The sequence below is a fragment of the Anolis carolinensis genome, chromosome 3 (genome assembly GCF_035594765.1).
Source record: "Anolis carolinensis isolate JA03-04 chromosome 3, rAnoCar3.1.pri, whole genome shotgun sequence".
In the NCBI taxonomy this organism is placed as follows: domain Eukaryota; kingdom Metazoa; phylum Chordata; class Lepidosauria; order Squamata; family Dactyloidae; genus Anolis; species Anolis carolinensis.
Genome location: NC_085843.1, coordinates 85,680,676 through 85,700,235, shown reverse-complemented (window position 1 = coordinate 85,700,235; position 19,560 = coordinate 85,680,676).

Sequence of the window (19,560 nt, the reverse complement as noted above, 5' to 3'; positions counted from 1 at the left end):
GAGGAAGCACGTGGACCTGGCTGAAGGAGAAGAGAAGAGAACGCGAGTGGGAGTGGGTAGGAGTGGGAACACGGATCCTCCCCAGCTAAGGAGAGGTGGCAGGTCAAAGGAAGCCAGTGGAGAAAGGATTCTCCTCTCTGGGTTGCTGTGAGGTTTCCGAGCTGTATGGCCACGTTTCAGAAGCATTATCTCCTGACGTTTTGCCCATGTCTATGTCAGGCATCCTCATAGGTTGTGAGGTCTGTTAGAAACTAGGCAAGTGGGGTTTATATATCTGTGGAATGTTCAGGGTGAGAGAAAGAACTCTTGTCCGTTGAAGGCAAGTGTGAATGTTGCAACTGGCCACCTTGATTAGCACTGAATGGTCTTGCAGCTTCAAAGCCTTGCTGCTTCCTGCCTGGGGGAATCCTTTGTTAACTGGCCCTGATGGTTTTTTGTCTGAAATTCCTCCTCTCTCTCGCCCTCTCCCTCTCTTCTCTCTTGGGGCTGTTCCCAGAGAATGAGGGTCAAACGCTCGGCCTCCCCACGGTGGGCAAGTCACCCCCCTTTCCGCCCCTTCTATGGCTACTGATACCCACCCTCTGGAGCGCCTGGGCCGTCTTCTTCTTCGACTGCTTGTTTCTCAAATCTTCTCTTCCCTAAACGCAGCACACAACAGCCTGACCTCGGGGTCAGCTCCTCGGAGAGGAAAGGAGAGAGGAACTGGGGGAGGGGCCTCCCGTGAGTCTGCTGGGAGGGGGAGGGAGGGAAGGCAAGGGAGGGGCGTCCAGTCCACCACGAAACCTGGGCGCCCGGGAAGACAAAAAAAGACCAAAAACAAACCCAATGCTCCCCTCCTCATTTCCTGGAAGGCCTTGCTCAGGGAGTGTGGCGGAGTCTTCTCTGGAGGGTTTTAAGCAGAGGCTGGATGACCATCTATCAAATCTTAAGCACAGGGCCCCATTGGCAAGGGGGAGCATCTTTCTGCCCAATTTATTCGTATTTTGGAGTGATTCCAGACATAGAGTTGCTACTCTATGGGCGTGTGCCACAAAGCAGGCAGTGTAGGCCTACCAGGCTTCCCTCCTTCAGGGCCCAAGGATGGGGCCTAATAACTTAACTAGCATAGGGCCTCATTTTACCTATATTCTGCAGGGCTATGGCTTTCAAGTAGTGTCAAACTGCATTCCTTCTACAGTGTAGAAGCATCCCTGGAGGAAAGATGGCCCAATCCTCCTTTTCAGATTGGGCCTCTATTCGTAGGTAATGATCATTCCTATTGTGGGCCTTACATGAAGATTGGACTTCTAGAGAAAGGGCAGTGCCACATATGACAAAGATTCACACAGAGGAAAAGTGTTCTTGCCATACATCAAGGGAACACTAACCTAATAGGGAAATTGACAAAGAAACACAACCTACAAACTGTCTACAGACCCACTAAAAATCCCGCCAATGCGACATTCAGCAAAAGACAAGAGGGATCCTCTCACCTCTGCAGGAGTCTACCAAATACCATGCAGCTGTTGACAAGTCTACATAGGGAGCACCAAACACCGCATTGCCCAAACAGGAACCAAGGAACATGAAATGCACTGCTGACTAACTCATCCAGAGAAGTCAGCCATAGCAGAACACTTGAACCAACCTGGACACAGCATATTATTTGCTGGACCACTCTAACAACTACCATGTCAGAAAGGAAGAAAGACTCCAAAAATGATTGTCTCCCCAACCTGGAAATGTTTCTGATCCTCTCTAGGTCCTTCAGTTATGTTTCTATATTATGCTTCCAGCCCAAGCAGAGTGACAACATGGAGTTTATTATTATTCATGGTTTTAGGCATCCAAAGAGTCGCAGAATATCTCTCATGGATAAGGGTATTGTATAGCTCATTCTGTCACCTGACCATAAACCAGTACTGAAAAACTGAAACTCCCTTTCATTTATTTCTCCTAATTGAAAATAGATGGAGGCTGTCTGGCAGGGGAGGCGTTAGATCTTGTAAATATTTGGCTCCTGTCCTTACAAAGATGCTGCTAGTCACTTGAAGGAAATGTTCTTTTTATACATGAATTATCAATGAATAATAAACAGAAAATTAAAGTCGGCTTGCATCCCTGAGGGTATACACGTGGAATTTCTTTCCAACAAAGTCAACAGGTTTTACTTCAGAAAAACATGCTTAGGATGGGAACTTGAATACAACATTCAGAGTAAGATTTGGGGCTAAACATGCAAAGCCTCAAGAGCACTTATGTTTCGAAGTAACTGAAATCATGCACATTCGCATCTCAGGGTAAGAGCATTATGTTATTTTTCAAGAGGCTAACACTTGAAACAAAGCCACTCCCCTGAAATTCAATTGGTAACTGCAATTACAGTAAATCAATGGAATTTCCATTTACCAATGAGTGATTGATTCAATAGGCCGATTTATCAATGAGTGATTGATTAAACAGGTCTTCTCTAGTTGAGATTAGCAATTGTATCTAGGCCTGCACCTCTCCTGCATCCTGCCCAGAGCCAGAAATCCACTAACCTTCTGTGTTCTTCTCACTAGTAGTTCTTGTTATATTAAAGTGAGATGAAATAGTTTAAGCAAATGAAGAACATATCCATCCCCTTGAAATGACTGGGACTAGATAAAGTCACTAAAAACATTACCTTGCCCCCTCCCCAACACAAGCATACTCTATAGTACTATAGATATAGCAGTTACAACCTACTTTGTATTTTAGTGTATTTTTCTTTCTTGGGTGGAAACATTTATAATAGGGGTGTGCCATATATATTCATGTATAAGTTGAGGGCAGATTTTAAGGTCAAAATTAAGTATTTTGATATAACTTGCAGATAATTTGAGAATCATTCCACAGTGCTTCTATGTGGTTTTCCTGGGATGGACTTTTGCCTTTTGCCACATACACAGAGAAGGGGGTGGTTGCTTTATAATAAGAGTTATATCTGACCTAACCTATTGGAAAATAACTGTACCCAGTTTCTGGGCACGTATTCTTTTGGCAAATGTGAATCTCCATGAATGTGGAGACCACCTTTTGAAAACCACTAGTCAAGAAAAGTATGACCTTGTTAGAAGTCAACCCTTTGAACAAGTGATATTCACAAAAATTAGTGCAATGGCACACAGGTAACTCAGCTGCTAAACTGAAATACCATGTCTTTGAACTGCCAAGGACAAAGACAGGCCACTACAAAAATATATTCCGTTAGCAGTGGATTGTTGTTTTTTAAAAGTTGAAATTGTAGTTACATTTGCCCAAAAGATATACACCCTCTTGAAACCTCTTAGTTGAAAATATGCACTCAGAGATAAAAACAAAGTCTTCTTTGAAAAATTACATGTCTTGTTTACTCATAAAAATCTTGTATTAATTCACCATACAGGCACATTTCTTACTGAAGTTCAGATGTAGCTTCTCTCTGTGTTGTGTACAGAGTGTATCATTCTTAATCAATAGTCCATAGTCTTTAAGTATACTTGTACTCACTGAAGTCCATAAGCATACTTCTATATAGAAGTCCAAACAGCAACATACAAGCATCCACCTCCACTGAGGTCCAGACACATACTGAACATAAAATGGAATTCTGAGTCTGAACATGCTCAGTATAATCACATGTCTATAACCCCTCCCACACCAAAGAGCTAAGTCAAACTGGCAAATCAACATACACATAGAATACTGGTTAGCAAATATAAACATTAACAAATAAATAGTTAAAAGGCTTGGGCGGTTGCTATTTATTTATTTACGGCTCTTTATCCCACCTTTTTCAACCCTGGAGGGGACTCAAGGCGGCTTCACAACATAGGCAGTGCCTTTAAAAACATAGTACAATAAAAAATAACCACACCATTAAAACAATTAAAGCATTTGAATGCATACAACAATTTAAAATCACTTGATCCATAGGCATAGTCCAGGGCCATTCCATAAGTCAATTACACATCTTTGTATCTAATTATTGCACTAGATTTTAAAAGGCTTGGTCAAAGAGCCACATCTTCACTTTTTTACAGAAGGTCAGGAAGGAGGGAGCTGATCTAATCTCTCTGGGGAGGAAGTTCCATAGCCGAGGGGTCACCACCAAGAAGGCTCTGTCTCTCATTTCCGCCAATCGTGTCTGCGAAGAAGGCGGAGCCGAGAACAGGGCCTCTCCAGATGATCTTAAACTACAAGACGGTTCATAGAGGGAGATATGACCGGACAAGTAAGCTGGGCCAGAACTGTTTAGGGCTTTATAGGCTAAAGCCAGCAATTTGAATTGTGCTCAGTAGCAGATTGGCAGCCAGTGGAGCTCCTATATGCAGCTCCGGTGATCAATCTGGCTGCTGCTTGTTGAACCAGTTGCAGCTTCCAAACAGTCTTCAAAGGTAACCCCGTAGAGTGCAAGTTAAAATTTAGTACAGGCAGTTTCCAACTTACAAGCAGGAAAGGTTTTGTAGGTTTGTTCTTAAGTTGAATTTGTATGTAAGTCGGAACAGGTACGTGTTTAAGTGTAACTCCAGCCATATATACACACACACACACACACACACACATATATATACATACACACATACACACACATACATATATGCATTGTATAGCATAGGGAAGAATTATAATACCCCTGTGGTGTTTGTTTTGCTGTCTGTGACCCTCTTCAGAATATTTTACCTTACTTTCTGTCCCTGTGATAATTGGATTTTGAAAAAAAATGGCTTGTTGTGGAAACAAGGATTTTGGAAAGGCATGACCTTTTAGAGATCATAACCTCTTGGAAAATCAGGAATCTTAATAGCCTTTTGGAAGCATGACCATTTTGGCGATTAATTGGCATTCACACTATTTGGAATAATCATAACCTTTTTGGAAAGGATGATCTTTCTGAGAAGAGTTAAATACTCATTTTAGTGAATCTTCTCCTTAGTGGTAAATATGCACTAGTATTCATGCAAGGCAAATTAAGCTTCTCAGTTGTTAGACTGATATACCTGGTTATCTCTCTGAACAGTTAGGAACAAATATATGCCAATGCACAAAATATATAGCAAATATTCAGAAGTGTTATTTCAGTTGCCCAAAAAAATCTACTCTCCCATAAAATACATTGTTTTTAAATCATGCTCTCAAAAGACAAAAAAAATCCTTTGTTAAAAGTAATATAGTTGACTTACTTACAAACTTCATGTATTCAGCTTACAGGTACATTTCTTACTGGTTGATAGTTTAAACAATCTGTTCTCTAAAGCATTCTGTTTTAGTGTCTTCTCTGTTGCATACAGACTAACACTCTCTTCAGTCTAATTCATTACTGAACATTGACTCAATACAGACTGACTATACACTGAAGCATACTGACAATTGCATACTGTACTGACTGACTTTTGAACTATACTGCTTCTGATGCAAACTGGCTTCTAAAATGGAGTCTCAGTCTGAATAGTCCCAGATCTGGTCACATGGTCTGCAATCCTTCCCACAACCTCAAACAACATGGAGTTAAGGGCAAACCGCATATCAATATATACATACAACTAGCTGTGCCTGGCCACGCGTTGCTGTGGTGTTGTCTGGTGGTGTTGGTGAGAAATTGTTGAGGTAGTGGTGGTATTGAATGTCTGTTGTATGGTTGTCTTTATGTTTAGTATGCATTTTGTTGTTTGTGTACTGTGAAAGTGGTGAGGGTAGAGGGGGGTCTATGTCCCTGTGTAGTATTTTATTTATTTATTTATTTACAGCATTTATATTTCGCCCTTCTCACCCCGAAGGGGACTCAGGGCGGATCACATTACACATATAGGCAAACATTCAATGCCTTTTAACATAGAACAAGGACAAACAAACATAGGCTCTGAGCGGGCCTCGAACTCATGACCTCCTGGTGCTTAATTTGTATAATCATTACCTAATTTGATGTTTAATCGGCTTTTCCTGAATCCCTTCTTATTATCCAACATATTCACTTATCCAACGTTCTGCCGGCCTGTTTATGTTGGATAAGTGAGACTCTACTGTATATTTATAATCTTATATTATCTGCTTAGAACTGGATTATATGAGGCCCCTTCTACACAGCTGTATAAAATGCACACTGAAGTGAATTATCTGGCAGTGTGGACTCAAGATAATCCAGTTTAAAGCAGATAATATAAGATTATAAATGGATAATATAGCTGTGTGGAAGGGCCTTGAGTCTACACTGCCATATAATCCAGTTAAAATCAGATAATCTGCATCTTATAGGCAATGTGGAAGAGGCCTGAGGCCTAACTGTGCCTGTCCCCTGGGCTGAGTAGGTTGCTAGGAGACCAAGTGGGCAGAGCTTATCCTTCTAACTGGCAGAAATGGGATAAAAACAATCATTCCTTTCTCTTTAATTAGGACTTTATTTTTCTTTTCTTTTTGTTGTATGAACATAGAGGCATGGATGAGGGGTTGTGTTGCCAAGTTTAGTGTTTCTGGGATGTGTAGTTTTGTTGTTTTGTCCTAGGCTGAATTTTTTAAATCCTTTTATATATATAGATAGAGTAAGCAATCACAATTATATACAGAACAAATAACTAGTACAGCATATGAGGCTTGTAGAAGGTTGCTACTTCCAACAAAGGATTGGTGAGAAAGCTTCAGTTATGACCCCCTTCGAAGGGGACTCAGAGCAGTGCACATAAAGGCACAATTTGATGCCATATACATGTATCCAGCAATAAAACATATACATTAAGACAACTGCTAAAATACTCCATCAATTAAAATAAATTAAAATAACGTACTCCAATATCATAGCCCAGGCCGTTCCAGTTCTCATTGCACCATTCCATATTGATATATTGCACTGATAAATGATCCAAAAGCTTGGTCCCACATCCACATTTTCAGTTTTTTCCTAAATGTCATGAGGGAGGGGGTTGATCTGATGTCACTAGGGAAAGAGTTCTACAACCGAGGGGCCACCATTGAGAAGGCCCTGTCTCTTGTCCCCACCAACCGCACCTGCGAAAGAGATGGGATTGAGAGCAGGGCCTCCCCAGATGATCTTAATTTCCAAAATGGTTCATAGAGGGAGATACTTCAGATAGGAAAGCTGGGCTGGAACCTTTTAGAGCCTTATAAGCTAAAGCCAGCACTTTGAGTTGTGCTCGGTAGCAGACTGGCAGCCAGTGAAGCTGACTTTGTACCCTGCTCCCGTGAGAAATGTGGCTGCCGCCAGTTGGACTACTTCAAGCTTCTTAACAATCTTCAAAGACAACCTCATGTAGAGCACGTTGCAGTAGTCTGTTCGGGATGTAACAAGAACATGGGCCACCATGCCCAAGTTTGACTTCCCAAGGTATAGGCGCAACAAGTTTTAATTGTTCAAATGCTCCCCTGGCCACCACCAAAAGCTGGGGTTCCAGGCTCAACGATGAATCCAAGGAAACTCCTAAGCTGCAAAACTGTGCCTTCAGGGGGAGTGAAACCCCATCCAGCCCAGGCTGTAACCCTATACCCTGTTTGGCCTTACGACTGACCAGGAGTACCTCTGTCTTGTCTGGATTCAATTTCAATTTCTTCTCCCTCATCCAGATCATCACAGCTGCCAGGTACCAGTTCAGGACCTGAACAGCCTCCTAGGAGCAGGTGGAAAGGCGTGATAGAGTTGGACATCATCTGTGTACTGGTGACATCGAACTCTAAAACTCTGGATGATCTATCAGAGCGGCTTCACGTAGATGTTAAACAGTATGGGGGAGAATACTGAATCCTATGGGACCCCACAGAATAAAGGCTGCAGGGCCAAGCAGGTGTCCCTCAACAACACCTTCTGAGAACAACCCTCTAGGAAGGACAGGAGCCACTGTAAAACAGTGCCCCCAAGCCCCATTCCCACAAAGTGTCCCTGAAGAATACTGTGGTCTACGGTATCAAAGGCCGCTGAGAGGTCCAAGAGAACAAACAGGGACACAATCCCCCTGTCAAGTTCTCTGCATAGATCATCCACTAAGGAGACCAAGGCTGTTTCAGTTCCATGACCCGGTCTGAAACCAGACTGCACTGGATCCAGATAATCAGTTTCTTCCAAGAGCACCTGGAGTTGCTAGACGATAACATGTTCCAAAACTTTGCCCAAAAGGGGAAATTGGAAACTGGCTAAAAGTTGTTCAATTGAGTGGGGTCTAGTTATGGTTTTCTCAACTGTGGTTTTATGATGGCCTCCTTTAGATCCGCTGGAATGTTGCCTTATTGCAAGGAGACATTAACCATCACTTCACCTACTCTTCCAACCCCCCTCTGGCTTCCTTTATCAGCCACGATGGGCAGGGATCTAGGATGCCTATGGTCACCCTCGCTTCTCCAAGGATCTTGTTCACATCCTTAGGTAGCACTAATTGAAACAAATCCATTAAAACTAGACAAGCAGGTGCTTTTGTTACATCCTCAAAGACTGCAAGTGATTTTGTCCACCCCTGTTTAACGGCCCTCTGACCATTCAAAACAGCTCCCACTGTACGGTTCCTCTCTAACGCAATGTGGAACCAAGAAGTTGATTTAGCTCTGTGATGTGAAATGGAAGGTTCTGGAGCAATCGTGTATATTGCCCTAGTCATCTCCTTATTCCAAAAAGTGACCAGAGCATTGACAGGATCACCTACTGAGGTAACAGGAAATTCCCCAAGAGCCATCAGGAATCCTTCTGGATCCATAACCTCCAGGGGTGGACCATTCTAATTGGTTCTCCACCCCTGCAGAGGTTACAGGGTTCAGTAAGTCTAAACTTGACCAGATGATGGCTGATCCATGACAACTGAGTGAGGGTCAGCTCCTCCACACTGCCACTTTACTCCCATCCCTGACAGAAAACCAAGTCCAATGTATGTCCAGCTCTATGGCTAGGGCCAGATACCACTTGATAACTCTTTCAGAAGTGAAATTTCCTTTAGTGGGGTAGATTTCCCTCACTTCCTGTTGTTTCACCCCATTCTTGGAGCCGCTAGTGGTGCAGTGGGTTAAACCCTTGTGCTGGCAGGACTGCTGACTTGAAAGTTGGGTTGCTTACCTGAAGGTTGCTGGTTCTAATCCAACGCGGGAAGAGCACGGATAAGCTCCCTCCATCAGCTCCAGCTCTATGTGGGGACATGAGAGAAACCTCCCACAAGGATAGTAAAACATCAAAACATTGGGCGTGCCCTGGGCACCGTCCTTGCAGACCACTTGCAGTTTCTCAAGGCTAAAACTTCTAGGCTTATACATGAGTATATAGAGTAGGTACCTCCTGAAATGTACAATGAAGATGATGAGGGATTTTCACTCTCCCCATACACAGTCTGGGAAGTTATTTATGTGAGCCACAGCTGGCAGAAACTCCCTCACTGGCCCTACTGTCTGAAGGATTTTAGAGTTCAAAAAGGGTTTTTCCTAAAATGTTGACCTCCTGGGTCCTGATCAGGGGCTTGTATAGAACGGAAATAGCTGGTGTGTGATATTTCCATAGATTTCTTTAATACGCACAACTTTGACGACAATTGCAACAACAGTCTTCAAATAACCCAGAACTTTTCTTGAAGTCAATCTACTTCTTGAAGAATTCTTTGCTGCCTTGTGGAAACCCGTCCCTTGCCTCCAGCAAGGTAGGTTATCCTACCAGGAGTGTCTGAGCTACCTTATCTTTGGGTGCTCCCGAACAGAATAACCATTTTGCTAACTGGAAAGACTCGATGTCTCTTCCTGGAGGGACACATTTCAATCCCGCTCAATTAAAGGGAGAGAAAAAGCGGGGAGTTCGCAGACCACAGCCACAGTCGCTTGCGGCCTGAACTGCCGCCACTTGTGGCTGTTTACTACCTCGGCCATTTTGAGGGTTTTGCGCGTTGGGGCTGGAAATCCTGGGCGTGTTTCCAAGGGGACTCGCCAAGAGCGGCTCCTTCCAGCAGAGAGAAAGGGAGGGAGCGCGCCGGCGAGAACGCGCCGGAGTCGGCTTCCGCCTGCCTGTCTTGCTTGGCCTTGCCTTGCCTTGCCTTTCCAGGCCTGGGGTGCAGCAGGAGGGGAGAGCGAGGCAGAGGCAGGGACAAGGACAGGGTTGGCGGGAGGGCGAGGACTGGCCCCGGCGCTCCACTGGCAGCCAATCAGGGCAGCTGGGCTCTGAAAGGGCGACTGTCTGCAGCCCTGTCCCTTTGCTTCCCTTTGCTGACAGGAAGAGGCAGTTGCCCCCACGCGAAGCCTTGCCGGGGAGGGAGAGGGTCAGGGAGGAAAAAGCACGGGCTCCTCCTCTTCCTTGACCTTCGCCTCCGATCTTCCCCAGCACTGGAGCCCGCCTCTACTTATATAAACCGGCAGGCCCGGATTCCTTCGGATAGATGGCTCATCCCATCCTTCCGGAGTTGGATCAGTCTTCAACTCCCATCTTCCTACTTCATCCACAGATTGGCTTCGATTTGGAGACATCGATCCAGTTTCTCCAAGGCTGAACATGGAAGGAGTTCTCCCTTGGGGCAGAGAGGTCCTCAGACCAACTCTATGCCAAAGGAAGCCTATACCAGATTTACTTTCTGTTCCTGGAGGACTGCTGCCAATGTGCCTTTCTCTCTTTGCCTTTTGGAAATAAATGGCAATCATAACCTTACTGATGTCATATCCATTTGGCAAATGTGACTCTCCATGAACATGTGGAGACTATCTTTTGAAAACCACTAGTCAAGAAAAGCATGACCTTGTTAGAACTCAACTCTTTAAACATGTGATATTCATAAGCATTCATGTAATAGCACACAGGTAACTCAGCTGTTAAACCGAAGAACCATGTCTTTGAATGGCCAAGGATAAAGACATACCACTACAAAAATATATTTGATTAGTAGATTTGAAGTTGAAACTGCAGTTGTAGTTGCCCAAAAGATATACACTCCCTTGAAACCTCTTAGTTTAAAATATGCACTCAGAGAGAAAAAAACAAAGTCTTCTTTGAAAAATAACTATCTTGTTTATTCGCAAACATCTTGCATTAATTCACCATACAAGCACATTTCTTATTAAAGTTCAGTTATAGATAGTACTAGCTGTGCCCAGCCACGCGTTGCTGTGGTGTTGTCTGGTGGTGTTGGTGAGAAATTGTTGAGGTAGTGGTGGTATTGAATGCCTGTTGTATGGTTGTCTTTATGTTTAGTATGCATTTGGTTGTTTGTGTACTGTGAAAGTGGTGAGGGTAGAGGGGGTCTATGTCCCTGTGTAGTATCGTATAGTTTTTATGCGTTGTCCATGTGTTGTGACTGCTTGGATTGTGTCCTGCTGCATAGTAGAAAGGGTTGGGCTGAATGGCCCTTAGGGGTCTCTCCAAACTCTTGGATTCTATGCTTCTATTATTATTATTATTATTATTATCATCATCATCATCATCTTCACAATCATCATTATTATGTAGAGGCTGGATGGCCATCTGTCAGGAGTGCTTGGATTGTGTCCTCCTGCATGGTAGAAGGAAGTTGATCTGGATGATCCTTAGGGGTCACTCCAAACCTTAGGATTGTATGATGATGATTATGTTGTTGTTATTAGTATTAGTATTGAGAGGCTGGGTGGCCATCTGTTGGGACTGCTTGGATTGTGTCCTGCATGGCAGAATTGGGTTGGACTGGATGGCCTTTAGGGGTGTCTCCTAACTGTCTGATTCTATGATTCGATTTGTATATTACTGTGCAGATCTTGGATGGCCATCTGTCAGGAGTGCTTGGTTTGTGTCCTCCTGTATGGTAGAAGGAAGTTGAACTGGATGATCCTTAGGGGTGTCTCCTAACCTTATGATTGTATTATATTCTTCTTATTCTTCTTCTTCTTATTATTATTATTGAAAGGCTGGGTGGCCATCTGTTGGGCGTGCTTGGATTGTGTCCTCCATGGCAGAATTGGGTTGGACCTGATTACCACAGTAATTATTTCATATTACAGTAGAATCTCACTTATCCAACATTCGCTTATCCAGTGTTCTGGATTATCCAAAGCAGTCTGACTTTTAGTAGTCAATGTTTTTGTAGTCAATGTTTTAAATTGATTGTGATATTTTGGTGATAAATTTGTAAATACAGTAATTACAACATAGCATTACTGAGCACTGAACTACTTTTTCTGTCAAATTTGTTGTATAACATGATGTTTGGTGCTTAATTTGTATAATCATTACCTAATTTGATGTTTAATTGGCTTTTCTTGAATCCCTTCTTATTATCCAACTTATCCAACATTCTGCTGGCCTGTTTATGTTGGATAAGTGAGACTCTACTGTATATTTATAATCTTATGTTATCTGCTTAGAACTGGATTATATGAGGCCCCTTCTACACAGCTATATAAAATGCACACTGAAGTGAATTATCTGGCAGCGTGGACTCAAGATAATCCAGTTCAAAGCAGATAATATAAGATTATAAATGGGTAATATAGCTGTGTGGAAGGGCCTTGAGTCTACACTGCCATATAATCCAGTTAAAATCAGATAATCTGTATCTTATAGGCAAAGTGGAAGAGGCCTGAGGCTGAATTGTGCCTGTCCCCTGGGATGAGTAGGTTGCTAGGATACCAAGTGGGCAGAGTTTAGCCTTGTAACTGGAAGCAATTGGATAAAAGACAATTATTCCTCTCCCTCTAATTAGGACTTTATTTTTCTTTTCTGTTGTATGAACATAGAGGCATGGATGAGGGGTTGTGTTGCCAAGTTTAGTGTTTCTGGGATGTGTAGTTTGGTTGTTTTGTCCTTGGCCGAATTTTTTTTAACCTTTTATATATATAGATGTGGTTTCTCTCTGTGTTGAGTATACAAGGTATCATTCTCAATCAATAATCCATAGTCGTTAAGTATAATTGTACTCACTGAAGTCCATAAGCATACATGCATCCACCTTCACTGAGGTCTAAAGCAGACTTAACATATTGAAGTCCATAATCACACTGAACACAAAATGGAGTCCTGAGTCTGAACATGCCCAGTAAAATCATATGTTTATAACCCCTCCCACACTGAACTGGCAAATCAACATACACATAGAATACAGGTTAGCAAATATATATATATTAATAAATGAATAGTGAAAGGCTTAGGAAGTTGCTATTTCCAACAGTTTCTCTCTCTTTTCCTGCACCAACAATGTGGTCCATGTCTGTTTCCCACCTCCAAACTTCGAAGTGCTTTTGAGCCCATTCCTGCTTGGTATGGTTTCTGCAAGGATTGGGCCCTGGAAGGTTATGAGTCTTCTAATACCAAGGAGTCAGCATCCAGGACTGAGCAGAGATCCAGCATTTCTCCATCCCAGATGTCTGGAGAAACTAACCCGGGTTTCTTTTGAACCAAGGCCCTACACGAATTGCAAGCCTTGCAACATCTCTGACAACAGGGATGCCATTGAAGACAGCCATGATGGAATCCCCCATGTTCCAAGACAGAAGAAGTTGATCTAACAACTCCCGAACATGCAACAAGAAAGCCTAGCAACCATGAAGCAAAAGAAGAAGGGTCTCTCTCCAAGGACTGGAGCTTGGTTCTCATTGTGTTGGGAAGGTGTGCAACCACAACTAGTTGAAACCACAATAGTATGTGGTGGGGAAGGAATTCTACTTCACGGAGAAGCATTCAGGGCGGGAAATCAAGCTTGTCAATAAACATGCTTTTAACCAGGCCCTTCGTCAGCTCTTCAACCGACTGGCTTTTCTGTTCAAGGCAATGACTAGGCGGAATTGTAGGACTGTAGCAATAAACCTGCGTGGAAAAGGATACTTACATCAGCATCTCTGTATGTGTGTGTTTTAGTGAATGAAAACCAGACATTTTTTTTAAGGAACAGCCAGTGTGGTCGTTAAAATACAAAGAAGCGGGCGACAACTTTGCGGATGATTTCCAATGCTTCCAAGCACGCCACGGCTTCCTTTATTAAGTTAGAAACCAGTGATAGATAGATAGATAGATAGATAGATAGATAGATAGATCTATCTATCTATCTATCTATCTATCTATCTATCTATCTCGGAAAATTCTCTCAGATCTAAAACGCCTCGTTTGCCACGGGATCTTATAGGCAAAGTGGAAGAGGCCTGAGGCCGAATTGTGCCTGTCCCCTGATACAAAAAGGGGAATTAAAGGCGAGAGGTTTCAAAGGCAATTCCCACAAGCCTGGAAAAGGGAACGTTTTCGATAGTTTAGGGAGGACGTCTGCAAAATTGTCAGGTCTGGAGTCAAATAAGGCTGTTTGTGAGCAACAATGGCAGCGTTTAGAAACAGACTCGGCCTGTTGTTGCACGCCTTTGGTGTTCGAGAAATGTATCCAGCGCAGCTAAAGAGGCACTGCTCTTTGTGGACTTTGTTGCTTTGCAATGAAATTCAACCATTGGGAAGGCTGGAGGTTTTTGGGGTATATCTGTACTGTAGAATGATTGCAGTTTGACACCACTTTTGAACTGCTTTGGCTCAATGCTGTGGGAGTTTTGGTTTTACAGGGTCTTTAACCTTGTATGCAACTATTCATGTAGTATGTAGCTATTCATGCAGCATGTAGACCAGTGGTTCTCAACCTGGGGTCCCCAGATGTTTTTGTCCTACAAATCCCAGAAATCCCATCAGTTTACCACCTGTTAGGATTTCTGGGAGTTGAAGGCCATAAACATCTGGGGACCCAGGTTGAGAACAACTGATGTAGACAATTTATACAGAAAGGAGGAAACCATGAAAATGAACAAAATTTGGCTACCAGTATTTAAAAAAAACCTCTAAAATCAGCACAGTAAACAAAGAACAGAGGATTTCCAGACATGAACCCATCAGGGTCAGCTAGCATCTCCCAACAAAGAATTTCCTCAGGCAGGAAGCAGTCAGGCTTTGAATCTGCAAGGCTATTCAATGCTAATCAAGGTGATCAATTGCAACATTCATGCTTGCCTCAAACAGACTTTCCTAACGTGGACATTTCACAGATACATAAACCCCACATGCCCACGTTCCAACAGACCTCACAACCTCTGAGGATGCCTGCCATAGATGCGGGCGAAACGTCAGGAGAGAATGCTTCTGGAACATGGCCACACAGGCCGGAAAACTCACAGCAACCCAGTCTTTAGCCTTCTCTGCCCAAGAATGCTGGTGCCTCACTCATCTACAAATCCTAGGGTTCCATAGCATTGAGCCATGCCAAAGTGGTGCCAGCTGCATTCATTCTGGTGCAGAGCCACCCTTGGCTTTCTCCTCTTCGCCTCTGAAACAGGGTGTTGTTTGACGAAAAGATCCCCTTTCTTCTCGAAGGAGCAGCCATCTGTAGGCCGCACCACCGGAGACCGGGGAAGGCCCTCCCTCCCTCTCCCTCCGCCTGAGGCTCGAGGCCTGAAAGGAAAGAGGGAGCCAAGGGCAGGACAAAAGAGCAACCGCCGCCACGGCCTCAGCTCACCCTCAGGTCTCCCTTCTTCCATTTGACGGACTGCCAGGGAGGAGGAGCTCGAGATATTAACTGTATTTCGAAGGAGAGCGCGTTTGTCTTCCCACGACGGGAGCCCGGACACAAGAAACAAAGGAAAAACCACATGCTTTTCACAGAAAGAAGGCCCATTGCCCCCAGGGGGTGGCTTGCCTGTGTGAAACCTCCCTCACGGGTCAAACGTGTGCTTTCCTATGGCTTGACACCCCGCCAGAGATGATGCTTTTCAACAGAGACATTGCTGCCCTTTCTTCAGCAACCCCGGATGCCATCTACACTAAATAATAAATGCAGTGCGACACCACTTCTGTTGGAAATAGCAGCCTCCTAAGCCTTTCACTATTTATTTATTAATGCATATATTTGCTAACCTGTATTCTATGTGTATGTTGATTTGCCAGTTTGACTGTACCTCTTTGGTGTGGGAGAGATTATAGACATGTGATTGTACTGAGCATGTTCAGACTCAGGACTCTATTCTGTCTGCTCTACACTTCAGTGGAGGTGGATTTACTTATTTATTTACAGTATTTATATTCCACCCTTCTCACCCCGAAGGGGACTCAGGGCGGCTCACATTACACATATAAGGCAAACATTCAATGCCTTAACATAGAACAACTCATGACCTCTTGGTCAGAGTGATTTGTTGCAGCTGGCTGCAGCTGGCTGCTCACCAGCCTACGCCACAGCCCGGGCCTTTTTTTGCTGTTTGGACTTCAGTAGAGAAGTATGACTTTAATGAGTACAACAATACCTAAAGACTATGGACTATTGATTAGGAATGTTACCCTGTATACTCAGCACACAAAGAACTACATCCTATCTATAAACTGAACTTAATTAAGAAATGTGCCTGTATGGTGAATTAATACAAGATGTTTGTGAGTAAACAAGATATATTATTTTTCAAAGAATTCTTTGTTTTTTAATCTCTGAGTATATATTTTAAGCTAAGAGGTTTCAAGGGAGTGTATATTTTAGGCCAATTACAATTACAACTGCAACTACAATTTCAACTTCAAAGAAACAACCATCCTCTACTAACCAAATATATTTTGTAGTGGCATGTTTTTGATCTTGGCAGTGCAAAGACATGATTCTTCAGTTTGACAGCTGAGCTACCTGTGTGCCATTACATGAATGCTTATGAATATCACTTGTTCAAAAGGTTGACTTCAAACAAGATCATGCTTTTCTTGAGTAGTGGTTTTCAAAAGGTGGTCTCCACATGCTCATAGAGATTCACTTTCGCCAAACGGATATGACATCTTTTTTTTTTCCTTTTCAATATAATTATGAATACCAAAGGGATATGTGCCCAGAGATTGGGTGCAGTTATTTCCAATAACTTCAACAGTTATGGCTCAATGCTATAGAATCACGGGAGTTGTCCTTTTACAAGGTCTTTGACTTTCTTTGCTCAAGAGTGCTGCTGCCTCAATAAACTACAGGCCCCACTGGTCCATAGCATTGAGCCAATGAGAGTCAAAGTTGTGTCAAACTATATTCATTCCACAATGTATATGCACCTCCCGGTTTCCTCAGAAGCACAGGGTAGTTAGAAGGAAAAGAAAAACAAAGCCCAAGTCACACAGACCACATTTTGAAGGCACCCTCCTTCAATCAGAGACTAATACAGTACCTTGGTTCCATTATGACCCCTGCTAGCTTTCTACAATGGGTCTTTCCCCCATTTGGAGATAAAATAAAAGACATTAGGACAAAACAGTGAAGGATTAGGAGAGATTTATGATGGCTTTTGTGGACTGGATGCCTGCGGACTGGATGCCACTGGGCAGGCCGGCCCTTGGACAAGACAAGCACTGAGTGAAAACCAGCTGAAGGAAAAGAGATTGCAGGCCCATGTTGCTTCTGAATCAATTGAATATTTACTACCAAGGATAACGAAGTCATGCCATGTCAAAGCCTGGCAGCAGCATCCCAATCTCAAAATCATTACCTGGAAATTGGTTCCAGTGACATGAATAGGTCTAAAGGGTCATAAGAGATAGGGCTGTGCCTCTGAATGTGAGGGGTTCGAAGTCAATGTCGATGGAAGGCTCTTCAGATACACACTTCCTCGTAGAAATAATGCAGTTCGACACCACTTGAATTGCCATGGCTCAGTGCTATGAGATGATGGCCATTGTAGTTTGTTGAAGCACCAGTACTCTGGCAGAGAAGGGTAAAGATTTTACAAAACTACAACTTCAAGTGTTTCATATCATTGAGCCATGGCAGCTAAAATGGTGTCAAACTAGATTGGGGAGAGATTAAAGAGCATTTAAAGTAAGGCATCATATCTAAATAAGTAAGGCCTTATAACTAAATTAAAACCCCACTCTCCTGACCAAACAGAATAAAAAGCCTTCCAGATATTACTGAATCACAACTCCCCTCAGCTCTGGTCAGTATGTGTAATGATGAGAAATACAGGAATTGCAGTCCAGCATCTGGAGGGCCACACAAAATGACACAGAGGACAAGATTTGGCCTACAGGTCTTAAGCTTGACACATGTGGTTCAAACTGAACATATACAGGCAGTCCCCAAATTACGATCAAGATATGTTCTATAGGGTTGTTCTTAATTTGAAAGTGTTTATGGCAGGGGTATCCACTTACACAGACAGACTCCGGCCTCCACAGACAGCTTTAACCCACAGTGCCCTCCTTCCACTGATATTGCAGGTTACAGTGAGCACCACACCCCAGTGTTCCTTTCTCTCTCCATTGTTGTGGAATTTGGATGACTCCACCCACTGCCTCTCCCTTAACCATTCCCTGTTCTTTTCTATGGCACACAGCAACTGAACATAGAGAGACAAGTCTGAGGAGAATTCACCACGATTTATAGGAGTTGTAGGGACTGGGACTTGTAGGGACTGGGACTGCAATCTAAGAGCACTTTGAACATCTACGATGGATCTGGAACTAACTTAGCATACAGACCCAATATAGCCAATTTTGCATACTGACAGGGTTTGGAGGTAATTGACCTTGACATCCAGGAGTCACCAGTATTCAGATAACATTGAACCCATCTGATGATGGATCTGGACCAAATTAAACGTGCTCAACTGGGAATACTGGTGGACTTTGGGGGTGATTGACCTTTGGGAATTATAGTTCATGTGTATCCTGTGAGCCCTCTGAACCCCACCAAGGACGGATCTGCACCAAACTTTGTACACAGACCCAACACAACTAACTATGCACATAGGTGGGGTTTGGGGTGATTGACATTGACATCAGGGAGTTATAGTTCACTTGTATTCGGAGAACACTGAACTCAGCAGATGACGGATCTGGACTAAAATTGACACAGACACAAGATGGCCAACTGTGAATACTGGTGGAGTTTGGGGAGGATTGACCCAATATTTTTGGGAATTGTAGTTCACCCACAGCCTTATGCATTTTCTAATGGGAGCATTCATTAAAAAAACAGGAAAGACTGTTTTTGTCTAAGACATGGCATAATATATGACCAAACTGATATTACCTAATATCCAAAAACAAACAATGCCCTTTTCAAATAACTCCAGGCACTGCTGGGTACCCAAGCTAGTACATATAAGCTTTGGATGACGTAAGGAAAGATTAACACCCCTATAGTGTTTATTTTGCTGTCTGTGCCCCTGTTCAGAAGATTTCGCCTCACTTTCTGTCCCTGTGATAATTGGATTTTGCAAAATTTGACTTGTTTGGTGAGAAAGGATTGGTGAGAAAGCTTCAGTGGAGACACCTTTTCCCCATGGTAACTCTTTCAGGAGTGAATTTTCCTTCCCGGGGGTACATTTCTCTCGCTTCCTGTTGTATCTCTCTCAACACACATCCTTCTTAACTTTGAGTCTTTTGCAAGTCGCATGTTTGTACTGCCGTACTGTAATGAAGTTCAGACTGCATTATAGGGCAGTGTAGATCCAGCCTAATTCGAAAGTAGTTTGCCCCTCCAAGTCATCTCTGACTTGTGCCGCCCCGAGGGCGAAGAGTGCGACTTGTTGGTGTTGTCGAAGGCTTTCATGGCTGGAATCAAAGGGTTGTTGTGTGTTTCCCGGGCTGTATGGCCGTGTTCCAGACGATGCAACATGGCCGTACAGCCCGGGAAACACACAACAATCTTGCTCAAGATCACCCAGTGGGTT